At 46.3% G+C, this 17359-nt stretch overlaps 1 non-coding gene across 1 annotated transcript; it reads left to right on the top strand.

Annotated features, from left to right (window-relative positions):
- The first annotated feature begins 10052 nt into the window (after nucleotides 1–10052).
- On the top strand, nucleotides 10053–10247 carry LOC135897795 (U2 spliceosomal RNA). Its single transcript, XR_010563154.2, has one exon. It is a non-coding gene; the product is annotated as a U2 spliceosomal RNA (small nuclear RNA).
- The last annotated feature ends 7112 nt before the right edge of the window (nucleotides 10248–17359 follow it).

The following is a 17359-nucleotide window of genomic DNA, read 5'->3' as shown; positions in this document are numbered from 1 at the left end:
TGCCAAAACTTCTACAAGTATTGTCACGAGCGAAGTGACGCCGGGTCACCTACAAGATTTGAGCGATTTTATTCTCTCTCTTGCAGCACTATTATATACGTGGTGCCTGTGAATACTGTGAGCTACTGTGTAAACTCCGTGGTGTTGTAATTGCGACGTCGCAATTGGAATTGACCTTGTCGATACTTTCGACGTTGTTTTCAACCAACCACGTTATTTTCTATTGTGGGCATGCGCTTTGTTTAGGGGTCATCATCGTCATTGTCATCTACGCCTCTTTGTCTTGTACGCCATTTCGCGACGTCACCTTGTGCCCATTCTCATGCCCGCCAAATGTATATTCCTGCACTGACATGGGTTCCCAGTGGAGCCAGCTGTGCAGAAGTTTTTATTTTTCTTCATGCTGTGGCAATTACAATGCTTTTGGATGAAAAAAAAAAAGTCTCGTTGATGACGACTACTGTAGTCGTCAGTGTAATAGAATGGATGGACGGACGGGACGGACGGGACGGACGGGACGGACGGGACGGACGGGACGGACAGGACGGACGGACAAGGCAAACCAATTTTTGAGCTCCTAACTGCTGTCGCAGTAAAGAAAAAAGCACTTACGGAACAGCCACGTTGAACTGCATTAGGAAGTCCCAGGACAACCCCTGGACGTCGACATTTCTACGGCTAGCGTAGTTGATGACCGCCAATTTTTCTCACGCTTGGTGATCGTGAGCTCGCGGCGGCTAATGGCAGTTAATGACGGTGCGCGATGATGTGGAGAACAGGATTTTTTTTTTAATGTTAGCGCGAATGACTGGCTACCGGTGTCAGATACGTCGTTGTCGTCCAAGCCAATCCCAGGGGAAGCATGACAAGTTATAGCGCACGTCATGAGATTATCGGGAACTTGTAGACCATGCATCAATATTCCTTTTTTTTCATCAAGTTTCCTTTAGGATTGTGATTGACTAGATGTTCTAGTGAGGCTCGATAGCATTTTTTTCTCTCCGACGTGACTAGGGCGTTACGACCGTACATGCAAACATGGCGTGGAACTTTGGTTTTGCACCTCAGGCATTGAAAAAACGTGACGATTCCTAAGCCAATGAGGAGCAACGTGCTGGCCGTTGAGCAACCGTTACTCATTCAGGACGGAGGTCTGGAAAATATGCAGTGCGGTCGCTGCGTGAGCGAAATTGCATTTCCAAAGACACTTTACTTTCTGTTGCCTCAGCTTTGGAAGCCGTTAGGAGGACATCTTAGTGTTGCCGCCCCTATCTAAATAGATGGGAACGTTGAAATTGTTTTTCTCTGCAATCACTGCACCAACCTTAATGAGATTTGTTGACTTCGAAACCAAGTCTAAAATGAAAAACTAAAATTTAGTGACTCTAGGGAGTGTATGTTTTGTTTCGGCTACTAATTCTTTAAAAATTCTTAAAATTTTCAAAATTAATGAAACAGCTAGAGTATGAAGTTTACTATCCTGCAACTCAACACTAAGGGACAATATCACAATTCTGTAAATTGGACCTAATAATACAACCATAGCTGCCGAAACTGATGTAATTATTATACATCGCTCTGAAATTTGCTACTAATCTGTGAGCAGAACTTTTGCAAAACCCTCGTAAGCAACGTTAATATTTTTTTGGTAAGCTGTAAGCTCATATATCCAATTTGCCTGCTTTATATTATACAGCAGATGCAGCTTACATAACTGCAATATCTCTTTTTTTTTCGCAAAGTTACTTCTTTGTAAACTTCGTACGCCATTTCTTTTTCCAAATTATTGCAATTTTCAGGTATTTTTGTAATATAAATACAGGTCATAAACCAAACTTCTCTTTCATAGAGTCACAAGAATTTAGCTTTCCATCTCGAATGCGACAAATGTTATTCGAATCGCTCTTGTAGTTGTCTCATAAAAACACATCCGCCTTTTACATGTACTTGAACAGAGAAATCGCAGTTGGCCCCAGGCTAAAGCTTCCTCTTATGCTGGAGCTTTAGCTTGGGGCTAACTCCGTATGCAGATTCTGCTTTCTACAGTCAGCAGAATTTGCCTGTTCTCTCTAAAATGCAATAAATTTCGTTCAAATTGCATTTGAGCGAGCAGCGGTTGTATTGTAAATGTGTTTTATGCGTAAACATGTATTTACATGCATTTTAATATAGTGGCATCAAGGTTGGCCCTGAGCTAATGCTTCCTCTCAAGCCTCAATCACATGCTTCATGCGCTGCTTCATGTGTGGTGTCCACGATATAAGCGCAGCTGTGACTGACGCTCTCCTACTCTCGCGACCGTGGAGTACAGATTACTTCTACTCAGTCTACGATTTCGGCACACCTTTTTCTTCTAGAAACGGTCCAACCAAGCATGAGAAACTTTGGGGACTAAGGCACAGGAGGTCTTCGCTTTACCAACAGAATTACACTCTTGAAGGCGGATATTTGTTGCAATTAGGTTATTTGGGCACCACTTGTACCATTCTTCAAGAACGATCCCGGAAAATACTTGAGCAAAGATCTATTGTATAAACCACGCTTTCTTACACAGACTTATGTGCGCGTACTGATTAATGTTACCATGCGTAAAGTCAGCAAGTAAATGTATGCAACATGTATTATGCTTAACGTGGTCTATGCAATATGTATTTAATATCGCTTGCATTTTCTATTTGGTTGGATCGCGTAGTTTCTTCCACACATGTGGAAAGTGCTGCGATCGCTGCCGCTCTGGGAACTGACGCAATCCGCAACCATCTTCGCACGCTCTAAGAATCTTCACGTCAACATTGGGCAGTTATCTTAGTTTGTGTCTTCGCTGTTTTGCACATCGTTTACTAATCGTTCCGACTTGGTCAACTTGCAGTAGCGCTTGGTGTTGGACGCGGAAAGAAATACGTTGCTTTACAGGCTGCAAAATAGAGGTCTTCACCACGTATGCTTTCAAGCCGTAATGTTCCTTGACGGGTCCAAAGTAATCAGCAAATCAGTTCTACGCCTATGAATCGATTTTTTTCCAAAACACTGTGTTGACGAATGCTTCGTAGAACATCCTTGATAACAGTATGGGGACTCCCAGCTTCAAATGCGGAATTAGCGTATTTCGCGACATATATGATTATGGATATCTGGGAACACAAACACTTCAGAGCATAAAAAAAAGAATTTGTCCTCGAATACGACACGATTGTCTTCGAGTTTCCAATATAAGCTTATGCCGTCCGCAAGAATTATCTCCCGCAAAAGTGCATAAACCACCTGTACGAGCAGCATATGCGTAGCTATAGCAAGCTTTCTGTTAAAATTGATGACATTTTAATATACGCGTGCTCGTACTTTACAGAAGACTTGCAGTTCCGTTGTTCAGTTCTGCTGCAGTTCATTTACAGAAGCAGCTAAGGAGCGGAACTACGAGAATTGTCGCAGCAACTTGATCCTAAAAATCATCAGACACTTTTTTTTAAGTGTAAGACCGACCTATATTTACGATAATATGGTCATGATATAATCATTGGCATTGCTTTCATTGACATGCTATCAGTGGACCTACCACTCAAATCGTCGCTTGAATGATATGACAAAAAATTCTCTGCCGGCTTCAACAGTGAAGAGACCACATCGGCCGCCAGCTGGATGCTTGACGTTCAGGAAACTTTGCCACTGTACGAAGACCTCATACATCTTGACTATCTCCAGTTGGCAGATGTGGGGCTCCGCAGTCGCATTATAGAGATTACCAACCGCTCTAAAACGCAAGCGCGCATGCCAATCCTTGGCCTCCAAGAGACGTTCAGCACAAATATCGCGAATTGATAGCTGGTCAACCGTCAACGCAATTTTTTGAAGTGTGCTGCCTGCAATGCATCATCCTTAGATGCCATAAACGTGCTACTCATCCCTATAACATGCACGACAAGCTACATCACGACTTTAGCAGCGCGGAAGGATTGCAAGTGAACGACTTTCATCTAATACTTCCATATAGAACAGACGTGTCTCTTTTTGTCTTTCTAGGAAGAATACTTTTTCATTGTCATCACGATCATCGCCGTCAACGTCATGTGCACTAGCGACACTACCATTAAACACCTCCACTTTTATTCCTCAGAGTAGGCTTTTTTGCAATAACACACATGTTGTAGTGAAGCACGCTTTACAGGCTTCTTGAAGCAAAATGCATGTAATACATACATACATACATACATACATACATACATACATACATACATACATACATACATACATACATACATACATACATACATGTACGTATGTATGTTTTTGTAGCCTTTTATTTATGTCCACTACAGGACAAAACCTGTCCCAGCGATCTCCAATTACCATTGTCTTCTGCAAGCTGATTCCAAGGGGTTCTGCCTGCAAATTACAAACTTCATCACACCACCTACTGCTCTGCCGTTCTCGACTGCGCTGCTCCGCTCTTAGCACCCTTTCCTAAACTTTAACAGGTCACTGTTTATCTATAAGTACGCATTACATAACAGTCTGCCCAACTCCACTTCTTCCTCTTAATTGCAACTGGAATATCGGCTACCCACGCTCGCTCTATAATCCATGCCGCTGTCTTCCTTTTTCTTAACGTTTAGCCCTATAATTTCTCGTTTCACCTCTCGCTGCGCGGTCCTCACGTTCTTCTCAACTTTCTTTCGTAACCTACAAGATTTTCGCCATATCTAAGCACCGACGGAATGCAATAATTGTACACCTTTTCTTCCAGCTTAGCGCTAAGCAGCTGGCCATTACTTCATAATGCCTGCCGTGTGTGCTCCAACCCATATTTATTGTTCTGTAAAGTTCATTCGCATGATCCGGGTTAGCTGTGACTTATCAGCCTAGACATAAGGACTTTTTCAGTTATTCTGGAGACTGACTATCAATCGCGAATCTTCCTTCTCTTGCTAGGCTATCGAACATTTCCTTAGTTTTGCCCATATTAACCTTCACACCAAGTGTTGCACTTTGTCAGTGAAGATGCTGAATCATTTTCACTGTTCCTGAACAGGACAATGTCACCTGCAAACCACATGCTGTTGAGGTGTTTCCCGTTGATTTTCACGCCTAATCTTTAAAAATCTAAGAGCTTTAATGCTTCTAAGCATGCACTGAAGAGGAATGCAAGGTCTTAGATTCGCTGCCGTACATTTACTTTCAGCTTGGCCATTATACCATAGATTACGAAGCAAGAACTTTTTTTGGCTGTTTCCATGCTGCAGGAGTCCCTGGGGCAATGAGCATGGCTATTTTCTTTTTTTTTCTTTGCTTAGTTTGAGCGTCAGTCATGTTGCCAAGGTTGTGTGGTAGTGTCTCCATTTCTGTGCAATGCATGACTACGCTGCCGATTAAAAATGTCACAATTCAAGCCACTGTTTTATTTCGACATCCCACTTATTACTTTATTTCTTATAATATGTATACTTATTTCGTGCTCATCAAGCTATGGGTTAACTAATTAAGATTTTCATCCTCGTAAGCACAAACAGTACACTCATTTTCGCATCGGGAGGCCCGAGGTCGGAAATTGAATTATAATTTGGTGTTCAGCAGCAGCGTCCCCCGGCTCCTCTCACTGAACTATCGCGATGGGTGATTGTGATAGTTGCTCATTAAAAAGACACACATTCGCTTGTAGAGAGAGGAGAGAGGAATAAAAGGAAAAGCAGGGAAGTTAACCACATAGAAATATCAGTGGTTTGCTGCTCTGCACCGAATGAGGGTAAAAGGAAGAATAAAAGGCAAAGGAAAAGAGCGAGTAGACAATCAGTGAAGGCAAAGAACCAGTGCGATATTTAACAATATTACGATGAAACGCAGCAGCCGTTCGTACAGGCCAGCTGTTGCAAGGAAACGCGCCATCTTCTGCGTGTTGAGCCGTATTTGGGATGCCTATATTCGGTACACAAAACGATGGTATCTCGTGTACTATTCCTCTATTCATGGAATGTCAGCACTGCATTGAGTACACGCGCCCAGCCGTGGTTGCGTATTGGCTTTGGCATTGCGCTGCTAAGCACGATGTCGCGGTATCAAATCCAAGCCTCGGCGGCCGCATTTCTCTAAGGGCGAATGGCAAAAAAACAAAAAGAAAAAAAGAAAACGCCGATGTATTGTGCATTGGGTATATGTTAAAGAAACCCAGATGGTCAAAATTATTGCAGAGTCTCCCGCTACGGCGTGTCTAGTAATTATATCGGGGTTTTGGCACGTAAAACACCGCGATTTATTTATTTTTTGTGTCGAGAACATGCATAGCACTTGGAGCCGATCCATAGTGGGCAGGTTGTTTAAGAGCACACAGATAACGTCTATTAATGACCGCATTTTCAGGTATCGGCAAGTTGCGCCGGCACAGCGATCATTCACATGTAGATAATATGATTGTCATTGTTCTAACTTAGCTTCTTAGGAACCGCTTGTTTGTCTTTAGGTGTCTCTCGAGCCTCTGCTCAGGTCGCAAGAGGTACGTAATCTTTACATGTATTTAGACGAACAGCTAACACGCGTAATTGTCTAACTTCATCACCATGATGTCAAACAGAAAGGCCACAAAATTATTTTCCAGTGGCTACCTGGCCATTGCGGAATCACTAGAAATGATTAAGTAGACAAAGCTGTCCGAGAGTTACATCAAGAAAAACACAGCGTTCGCATTCCTCTTTCCAGGACAGACGTTGCAAGGCAGCTTCGTCACCTAGCGCGCGAGCCCTCTTTAGCGGAGTCAAACACCCCAAATATAAGGCGCATCAGGTTGCACGAACTGAACCCTTCGCTCCAACTCTGACCTCCACCCGGGCTTCACCGACGTGAGACATCGCTTCTGTACCGGCTGTGGTTGGGAGTGGCTTTCACGAAGGCGTACACTACTTTGCTTGGACTGACCGACAGTGCTGCATGCGACGTCTGCGGCGTCGAAGAGAACATCCAACATTTATTGTGCCAATGTCATCGATTTCAGTCGGAAAGACAAACATTATCTATGGCATTGTGACGACTGGACGATCGGCCGTTGTATGTGCAGGTGCTGCTTGAAGACCGTCCCCATCGCTCGTCGGCCCACAAAGCTGTGGAGGCACTTTTGTCTCTAGAAGGCGACTCACCTGTGTGAACGCCTTTTACTCGCGCAAGCCCTCCGCGTGCGTGCGCGAGTCCACGGCAGCTTTCCTCCCCCTCCCCTCCTTCTATCTCATTTTTCTATTCCCTTTCTCCCGTCCCCCAGAGTAGGGTAGCCAACCAGACGCATTTATGGTTAACATCCCTGCCTTCTCTCTTCATTTCCTCCTCCTCCTCCTCCTCCTCCTTAACTGTATTTAGGTGTGTGTCGTTCATCGCTTTGCGTACATCCTGTCCTCGCCATTGTTTTCTCGACAAGCATCGTGTATCGTTTTCGTCCTCGTGAGACGTGTTGTATTCTGCATCAGCCTGATTCAGTGTTTGCATATTGACATAGCTTGTGAACATATACTTACGGTGCATAAATATGAAAATTGCCTGACATTAAAGTTGTGGTCTTTGCTATAAATAAACATAAACAATGACTTATACCGCACACTGCGTAGAATGACAATAAATACATTGGTACGCGTCGCCGTTGGTATATACCCATTTGTATAAATCTTGGCTTCCCACAGATTCCAACATGTTCGTTGGATAGACATTTTTTTCTGATTATTTTGCCATCATTCCATGAACCTCGTACCATTTCACTTAACTTTCCCGTCGACTGATTGCAGTGCGCTACTCTGAAATAAGAAGCAGGGAGACAAAGGAAGGTCACAGATGACTCTGGATACTGGCAGATATTTGCCGTTGCATAGGAAGCATCCGCGTAAACGTTGATTCAACCTCACGGCGATTACGAGCGTAAGAAGGAAAGAAAGCCCCACTCCGTCGCTTTTTTCAGTGCATTTGTGGTGTGATCTTGCCGCTTTAGTTCACGTACCGTTAACATAGGAGGCTAAAGGGTGTACGTAAGACCTACACGGGCGTCATTATTTATTTATTTATTTATTTATTTAAGCTTTCGTCTTCTATAGCTGCTGATGTTGGGTTGTTTTGTATACTGCCGCCAGTTTCAATCTGCAAACGCCTGTCATTAAGCGCCCCACAACCTTTCCGGCTAGAGGCCCGTGTTCGCATGCGAACGCCGCCCCCCCCCCCTTCCCGACGTCCTACGCAAAGCGTAGGCGCTTAAATTCCGCCCCCGCGTGCACCCCTTCCTTTCCGAAGGCGCGTGAGAGCGTCGGGTTTTCCGTCGCCGTACACGGATCGACGGCCAAGCGTTGTGGCCGCACTAGGGGCGCTGTCGTCACGTCCGACGGGGACGGGAGTCGAGGAGACGAGGGTTGTGCGCGCTGCATTAATTCGTGTTCCTCTCGCGGTCGCCCGCGTTGCTCGGTGAAAGGCTCGATCCCGCCACCCCCTCCATCCCGGCCAGCACGTCCTCGGGCCAACGCCCCCGAGCGCGACTGAAAAAGAAGGCTGTCAACCCGACATGCGATGTATGCATGCCGTCGACGAAATGACTTCTTTCGGGACGTCGAGCGGAAATAGCCGCAGGTTGCAGCTGGTAGCGGGCGGGTGTGTTAACTGTGCTTGGTGGGCCTTGTGTTGGGCCCTTGGGTTACTATACTTGCTGCCTTTTAGTTGCGTAATAAGATGTCCGCCAATAACGAAATCAAAGGTGCATGACCTCTTTTACTAGAAGTATAGTCGCAACGAAAGCCGCAGTTGCTGTAAACGCCATAGCACCTTTGCCGCGGAAATTAGTGTATCTGGTGTAACCACTGTTACGGGTGTTACGTACTTTTAGCACTTTCTTTCACCATCTATTCTAGACAATGTCGGTCCTTTTCAATCGTCCCTATGTACAGTCGCGGACAGAATATTATGGACCATGAAATCTAAGAAAAAGCTGAATATCTTCGCAACCTCACAACGCAATCTTGTATTTGCATTTTGGACCTCGACTAGAATATGCTAACAACGTTGTCGTGGGCAGTTTTACTGGTTACTCCTACAGGCTGCTCGGGAATTGAACGTTTTCGGAGATCCCGTGGTCCATTTTATTCTGTCCGCGACTGTACATGGTCATACTTCCTTTAAAGAGTCTTTGAAAAGTATCCCTATCTCTTTCTGCATATGAGCTGCTGCTGCTATTACTATGACTCCTTTCTACGACTATCCACCACTGCTATAGCTCCATGTTACTGTTATAACTAATAATGTAGCTGCCACTGATTGAGCGCGATCACTCCATCCCTGACAATGTCTATATGCGCCTTTCTGGAGCGGTCTCAGTGCGACACGCACTTGTAAGGGGAGGGCGATGTGATTAGCCAGTGATGGGCAATGTTTAGATATTATGCGTCGAATCTAGCGCAGCTCCGAAAATTTGAGCAAAGCTTCAAATTTTTGGCTTTGAACATTTTGTTGGTATCCCAGCGCTAGTTGTGTCTTCTCTGCTTGTTCCTTAATGTGCCTTAGCATTCTGCGCATTCTGCGCACTGTGCATTCTGAAGGAGGTATCGCACGTGCCACGAAATTAAAAAAAAGAACATTAGCCATTCCGTTCTGTGAAGGCGGATCACCAACGAAGCTGTTTAGCATATGACACAGAGGTGACACAGAATTTGGAACATAGGTATGGACTCATTTACCGTTATTTTTTTATACATTCGCGTGGACGGTGGCACCGCCGACGCGAGGAACCGGATAAAACTAGACACGCATGACGTTTCGACGAGACCGGCACCACGGGAGAGCGGAAGGAAAGGAAAGGAGATACGCAAACGCTTGGACCGCCGACAAAGAGACGGTGGTGCGAACGTAGACATGGCCCTAATCGAGAGTTTGAGGGAAGCCCGTCTGATCGGGATCAGACAGGACAAAGAAAGGCGTACAACCAACACGTAAAGCTTATTAAAAGACAAAACGTACATCGGCTTCCATGCGGAAGCCTCCAAAGCTTCCGTATGGCTTCCGTATGGAAGCCGAAACGTCTTGTCTTTTAATAAGTTTTAATTGGCCGGTGAACGTCTTTCTTGGTCTCGTAGACATGGCCGACGCGGGTCATAGTGTAATATCTGTTCTTATCAGCTTAATATCTGATGCGGATTGCATTTGGACCCAAGATATTAAACTTATTTTTGCAAATTGGCGGAGTGCTTGAAGCCAGCTGGTATTGCACTATCTGGTATTGTACCATCTTCGGGATTGGCCCACGGGTTTTGGTATACGGACATCCAACCGCTGGAAACTAACCATATACAGCTTCGCTGTAAGATGCGCATACAGTCACTTGTGTTTGTGAGTTATCGTGAACGTACTATGATGAAACCCAAGATAGCAGTCTTGGGGAAGGGAAACGCTAGTTAGAGTTTCATGCACATTTTACTTCTCAGCCTATGTCGTCTGCCAATTTCGTGCGATGCTTTGGTCGTCGTGATGTCTCTCTTAGCGTACGTATAGCTTTCGTATTACTGTTTTCGATTACATCGTGTTTTGCAGCTCTAGGTTTGCGCTTACTGATGTTTAAGTGTTAGATGGCAGGGGCCATGTCAAGCTTTAGTAGGTATCTAGGAAACGGATCGAAAAAAAAATATCATTGACGCGTCGCAAATGCCGGGAGTTTATATATAGCCTAGTAGATTGCATGTTCTATCCGGCGAAAAATAGAGAGACATGATTGACTCTAAGCACGGCAGCAGGGAACGCCTACGTGAGAAGGGTCATAAATGAACGGAAATCGAACGGCAGCTGCCTCACCGCCTTCTGCTAGCGCAAAAAGAAAGAACAAGCGCAACGAGCAAACGTATGGAAAAGCGTACATATGATGCTTCGCCGAGAATGTCTCGTCGAATATGTACTTTTTTTTTTTCTTTGCCGGGTGACACGACGCGAAAACAGCCCTGCCGTTTCTAGCACTGCGTGAGAAAGAAAGAAAGATGTCAGAAAGGAGAAAGACAGGGTTGTTCACCGGAACGGAAGATCTGCTTTGCTACCCTACAATGATAGGCAGTGGAGATAGATAAGAAAGTAGACGAGGAAAACAGGAAGCACAGACACGCGGCCAACGCACGCTATCACAGCAGCACAGGATCACATTGACCTCAAATGAACAAAAATTCAGGCCACAGCCGTTCGCATAGGCCTGTTGTTCTTAAACAATGTAGCAACACCTTCATCGTCCTCTTCTACGATGGCCTATGAAGACGGATTGAATGACTGGGAGCACCATAGAAGCAACTGTTTGTAATTGAATTAAGTCTTGGTTTGGATTAGATTTGGCTTGCATGAGGTTTTTGACGTTGTAAGGGCACCGTATTGCTGGTCACCATTTCTGTTGACAACCAACCAATTTCCTAAGCAAAAACTCACAGATTCCTAGGCGTTATTATAGACAGAGACCTTTCATGGAGCCCCCACATCACATACTTGAAGAAGAGGCGTATTTCTATCTCCCTTATACTAAGATTTCTTGCCGATAAAACGTGGGGCACATCCGTGGCATCTATGCTTCAACTATACAGGACGCTCTTCCTAGGACACTTGCGATACAGCACACCAGTGCTGTCCAATGCTAACAAAACTAACATCCATGTCCTACAGAGCATTCAAGGCCAAGCCCTTCGAACATGTCTCGGGCTACCTCGAAATGCTTCAAACGTGGCAACAATTGCCACCGCGAGAGACCATCCAATAAGGACCTATGTAGATATCGACGCACTCCGGGTGCATTTTCGCCATATATCCAGAGTCCCTGACCACCATCTCGCTCGCTTGCCTGAGAAAAGACCCAAGGCAGCGTTCTCCAGATCAATTGCGGCTAACCAGCACTCTTTGTCTTTGAGGCACTCACCCGCAACAAGAACGCCATCCCCTATGTGGTGCTTGAAGAAGCCTCCTGTGTACCTTGCTGTTCCAGGAATAGTGAAGAAGGCTAGCCTGACCACCGCGGCTCTCAAGCAGATCACATTGGAACTTCACATTAGATCACATTGGAATTCATGTTTACATGGATGGTTCCGTCTCGGAAAATTCTACGGGCGCCGTTGTCCTACCATCTCAATCGGTCGGCATCAAGTTTAAGATTTCACACGTAACGACATCTACAGGCTCTGAACTGGCCGCTCTTCGCGCTGCTGTCGAATACATTGAAAAAGAACCGCCCAACAAATGGGTCATATTTTGTGACTCGAAAGCAGCCCTCCAGAGCTTGCGAAGTTTACGACGTGGCAATTATGAACAGCTGGTGTCACAAATCAACAAAACCTGCCATTGCGCTTCTGCAAGAGGACATGATATCATATTTCAGTGGCTGCCGGGACATTGTGGCATCGTTGGTAATCACCTCGCCGATGACGCTGCCCGACGTGCCCAGGCTGGCTCACCGACACTCCTTATACCTTTATCCAGAGTCGACGCTGCAAGAGAGCTTCGCAATCTCATTCGTACAGTCACGTTAGGTTGCTGGCATACACCACAGAACTCTAAGTGTCGTTTACACAGCCTCGACCGATCACTGAAACTTACATTACCAGCGAACCTTCCACGACGTGACGCAACACTGCTGTGTCGGCTGTGGGTAGGAGTAGCATTCACCAACTCCTGCAGCTATCGTATTGGAATGGCGGATTCACCAATGTGCGCTAAGTGCAAGTGTGAACAGACCATCAGTTACCTTCTGTGCCACTGTTCTCGCTTCGATAATCAACGTGAGAGTCTCCAGTGTGCCTTAAATAGACTGCATGACAGGCCATTTACGGAAGCGAAGATCTTGGGAGCCTGGCCTCACAGTTCATTGGCCCAGAAAACAGTTCGAGCGCTTTTTCGCTACCTGAGGACAACAGACTTGAGTGCCCGATTATAGACATCCTACACCTAAGTTCTCTCTCTCCCTCTTTCACTCTCCATTCCCCTCCCCACGTGTAAGGTAGCAAACTAGACTCAGTCTGGTTAACCTCCCTGCCTTTCCGTCTTCCCTTCACTCTCTCTCTCTCTTTGATCACCACATGTGATCCGCTCCCACCACGCAATTCTGCTGAAGTGTTAGAAATAAGCTTCCAATGAACTACCGACACTGTAAAACGCTACTTTTTGATGCGAAAGGTTCAAATTGAGCGAAAACAAACCGGCGTCTGCAGTGTAGTCTGCAGGGCGAAACGACCCCTAAATTCCTTTTGGCTGCGACGCCGCATCACGAGCGCGCCTCGACAGAGTGGTGTGGGCGAAAGGGAACACCTGCTGCCCCGATAGCGCGCCAGGTGTCGCGTGACGGGAAAGGACATCGCCACGACGCCACGTCACCTCCTCTCTTCGAAATCCGGCGCGTGTTCCATACCTCTCTCTCTCTCACTGATCTGCTCCGTGCGCTTGCCGGCCTTGGTGGCCGCTGCTGTTTCCTCAGTCTCTCGTCGCGCAGGACGTCGGTGGCATGCGGCGTTGGCATCGCAGGCTGCTGCTGCTTACTTACTCGGGCAGCACGTACCGATATGGTATGGCACTCGCAGCGCAAAACTCGAAGAACAGCTCGGCGGCGATCAGGTAGACATTAATGCTTTCGCATTCACAACTCATAAGAAGTGCTTAGGCGTCCTCTGGTGCATTTTCTATTTACTTTCTGCTTTCTTGCATTAGCTGAGGCAGACTACTATTTATATTAGGCGGACGAACTGCTAGCTAAGTTAAACACGTTCATTTGTGCAAATGAGAACGTGCAAACGTGCTCAAGAGGGTACCTGCGTTAGCCTATCGTACCTTTACGCTGCGCAATATTAACATGTATAGGATTGCGGGTAATACGGGCAGTGATAGTGGCTGCCTATATCTGCCTATATAACAAGCACTTACTCACCTTCTAGTGAACGTAGCGCTGCTAAATTTTCAAACTGGGATCGTCGTCAAGTTACGTCGAACCATCCGAAGGACAGGGCCCGGTGCGGGAATGGTAAGGTCTTGCGTGAAATAAATCTAGCGCTAACTTGCCATGTGGACAGCATCAGATTATGCACTGGTGTCGGAAGAAGCCAGCACGCCTTACTCCTTGCAACGCATTAATAAAAAGATGCCATTTGAGCGCCCACACTGCAGCAGAATGGAAGCTTCTGTTGAAAACTATCTCGTTGAGTGCCCGCAACGTGACAAGCAGCGAGAAATCTTTCGCAGTCGTCTGAACACTATGAATAGACACCCATTTCTTGTGCAGAAAGTGCTTGGACGCCGGTCGCGCTCCAACAAACAGCGATCGACTCTCAGGGGTCTATGAAATTTTCTCGTGGACACTGAATTGATCTATTTCCTTGGGAACGACTTTCAATGTGCATTTTTAGTTTTCTCTGTGTTCACATTACCTGTACATGCTTGTGTTATTCTTTCATACTAATGAACTTTTTTCTTCTTTATTTTGTTCGTGATCTACGGACTTGCGCCGTCAGTGTTTTGCCATACTGTGATAAACTTATACAGGGCTTTGTATTTGTGTTATATATTTTGTTGTTGATGTTCCTGTTTCTATTTTCCGTACGTATGATGATTTTGGCATAGCCGTCCGCACTGGTGCTCTAACTTCGTTTTTGTGTACACCTAATAAGAAAAAGACACTGAAAACTCTTTTCGGACACTGAACTAACTCTTTTTCAGACACGTAAAACTCTTTTCAGACACGTAACTCTTTTCAGACACTGAAAATAGTTACGTTTGGCTATGGAACGTCAAAAACCGTTTTTTCGTGGTGTATAAGTACCGCGTTCGTAACCGTCGTTATTCATCCATACCACAGGGGCACCATTCGAATGAGCTACTTTTCCTCTTTCTATTCCCCTTTCCCCCACCCCAGTGTAGGCTAGCAAACCGGGTGCTCTTCTGGTTGACTTCCCTGCCTTTTCTGTCCTTGCTTTTTCTCGCTTACTTTTATTTTGCTTTATTATTTGTTTATGTGCCGGAAGAAGGCGCCGACAACACCACCTCCGTAATGTGACACTGACATTTCGTAGGCTGTCAACGGTATATTCTGCGTGCTAGGGTATCAACCGTTTTCATTTCAATTGCTCGCGCACGGCTGGACAATGCTTGTTCTTTTCGATATGAAGTCGCCCTGGCCATAGCCCTCGCACTCTCCCAAGCAGAGGTTGAAGTCACAGTGACCGACTCGCAACAGGCGTGCCGCAACTTTGCTAGCGGCAGAGTTCATACCACTACGCTCCAGATCATCAATCAAAAGCCGCCAATGAGATCAGTGATGATCATCTGGGCGCCAGCTCATCACGGCATTCCTGGCAACGAGGTCGCCAACCACGTGGCTCAAGATTTGACCCACCGAGCCGACGCCGAAGAATCTGAACCCGAGCGCATGCACCCTCTAGTCTCGAACCAAGACATCGCGCAACACTACAAGCTAACCCGCAGAACATATGCACCCCCACACAAGTTACTACCTAGAAAACAGGAGCGATTCCTCCGAGCTCTACAGGTCAGTACATTCCCCCACCCAACAAAAAGACCACGAAGTCGTTTTTCAGTGGGTACCTGGTCACTGTGGAATCAGTGGCAATGATTCCGCCGATAACGCTGCTCGCACAGCTCATCAAGAAGAGCGCAGCGTTCCAATTCCGCTTTCGAGGACTGACGGTGCAAGGCAGCTTCGACACCTGGCACGCAGCCTCACAGTGACCAAGTGGCACTCGCCAAACTTACGACTCACACGACTACATCGACTAAACCCCTCCCTGCAGCTCCGACCTCCACTCGGACTTCCCCGACGTGAAGCTACGCTTCTCTGTCGCCTTTGGTTAGGAGTTGCCTTCACAAAGGCACACTCTACATTAATTGGAGTGACTGACAGTGCAGCATGCGAGGTCTGTGACACCGAAGAAAACATCGACCACCTGCTGTACCACTGTCCAAGATATGCCCTAGAGAGACAAGAGCTTGCCAAAGCTTTCCAAAAACTGGACAATCGGTCGCTTTCTGTGCAGGTGCTGCTGGAACACTGCCCCCATCGCCCATCGGCCCATAAAGCGGTAAAGGCGCTTTTGTGTTTTTTAAGGACGATGGGTTTGTGCGACCACTTGTGACTATTAAGGCAATTACTGTAACACCACACGCGTCAGCGAACTTGCCGCAATTTCCTTCTTTCTTTCCCTCCTCCATCTCCCTGTGATCCTTGATTTCCCCTTTCCCATTCCCCCGGTGTAGGGTAGCCAACCGGACGTTATTCTGGTTAACCTCCCTGCCTTATTATTTTCTCTTTCCTCCTCCTCCCCCACCCAACCAGAAATCACCTCATAGCCTCTGCATAATTCTCTCCGCAATGGCGCTTCTGCGCAGTGCCCCGTTTCCTCAAGCACATAGTAGGGGGTTGCAGAGCGGCACCATTAACTCCTCCGAACCCTTACCCCACCAACGAGCTTTGGGAGAGAGCCTTGGCCAGCTCCGACCTCGAAGATCATCAACGGCTGATTGCGAGGGCCCAGGACGCGGCCCGAACTCAAGGAATTCTGGAATGAGGACGCCTCTCCAAAGCTGCATTTACCTAACAAAATTGTTTATTCTCTCTCGCCCTGGGTCATATTTATGAAAAAAAAAGAATCAAAGCGACACTGTATACTTGTATGGGCAAAATTTTATTGCATGATCCTAATTAATATCAAGCCAATTTGAGACATTTTTTACAGAGTTCACGCGCGTTTGTTTCCAAATACAGTTGATATGAAGGTAATTTATGAGGGCCAACATAAATGAATATTCGCGAAAAGAAACAGTTCACAAAGTGTTTTCCTGGGCAAAACTCCCGAAGAGCGTCAGGTTCTTCGTGGTATTACACACGTAGTAGCGCTTGAGCGAGCGTGCGAAACGTGGTCAGAATATCCGAATAAAGACCCGAGCTTTCTAATTACAGTAGTGTTGCTTTGGAAACTTTAACATGTGCATTGCTGTAGGCAGTTATACATATTTCACGTGGTTCTAAACGGAGTCACTGTGTCAGAAAGCGTTAGACGATAGACCGTTCACAGAAAGGAAGAAAAAAGAAAAGGTTCTATAGGACCTTGAGTCAAAGTACTCTTCCATGCACAGGGCCACTAAAGCGCGCCAGTATAGTGTATTTCTCGAAGACGACCGTGCGTCATCATTGGGCTGTTTCGATGGAAGAGCGCTGAAGACGACCAGACGATACGAGCTCCTGTGATTACGCGAGTGAACTTTCTTCTGCGAATGCACCAAGGCACACACGCTTATATTTTTACTTCTTATCCTTATTCTCCTTCATCGAGTCTGGGCTAGCCAACCTGGTGCTACAACAGCGACCTCCCTTGCTTTCCACCTTCTCGCTTTCACACCGACA

Source organism: Dermacentor albipictus, chromosome 1 (assembly GCF_038994185.2).
Source record: "Dermacentor albipictus isolate Rhodes 1998 colony chromosome 1, USDA_Dalb.pri_finalv2, whole genome shotgun sequence".
Taxonomy (NCBI): domain Eukaryota; kingdom Metazoa; phylum Arthropoda; class Arachnida; order Ixodida; family Ixodidae; genus Dermacentor; species Dermacentor albipictus.
The sequence above is the reverse complement of the archived record's forward strand: the minus strand, read 5'-3'. Positions and strand labels throughout refer to the sequence as shown.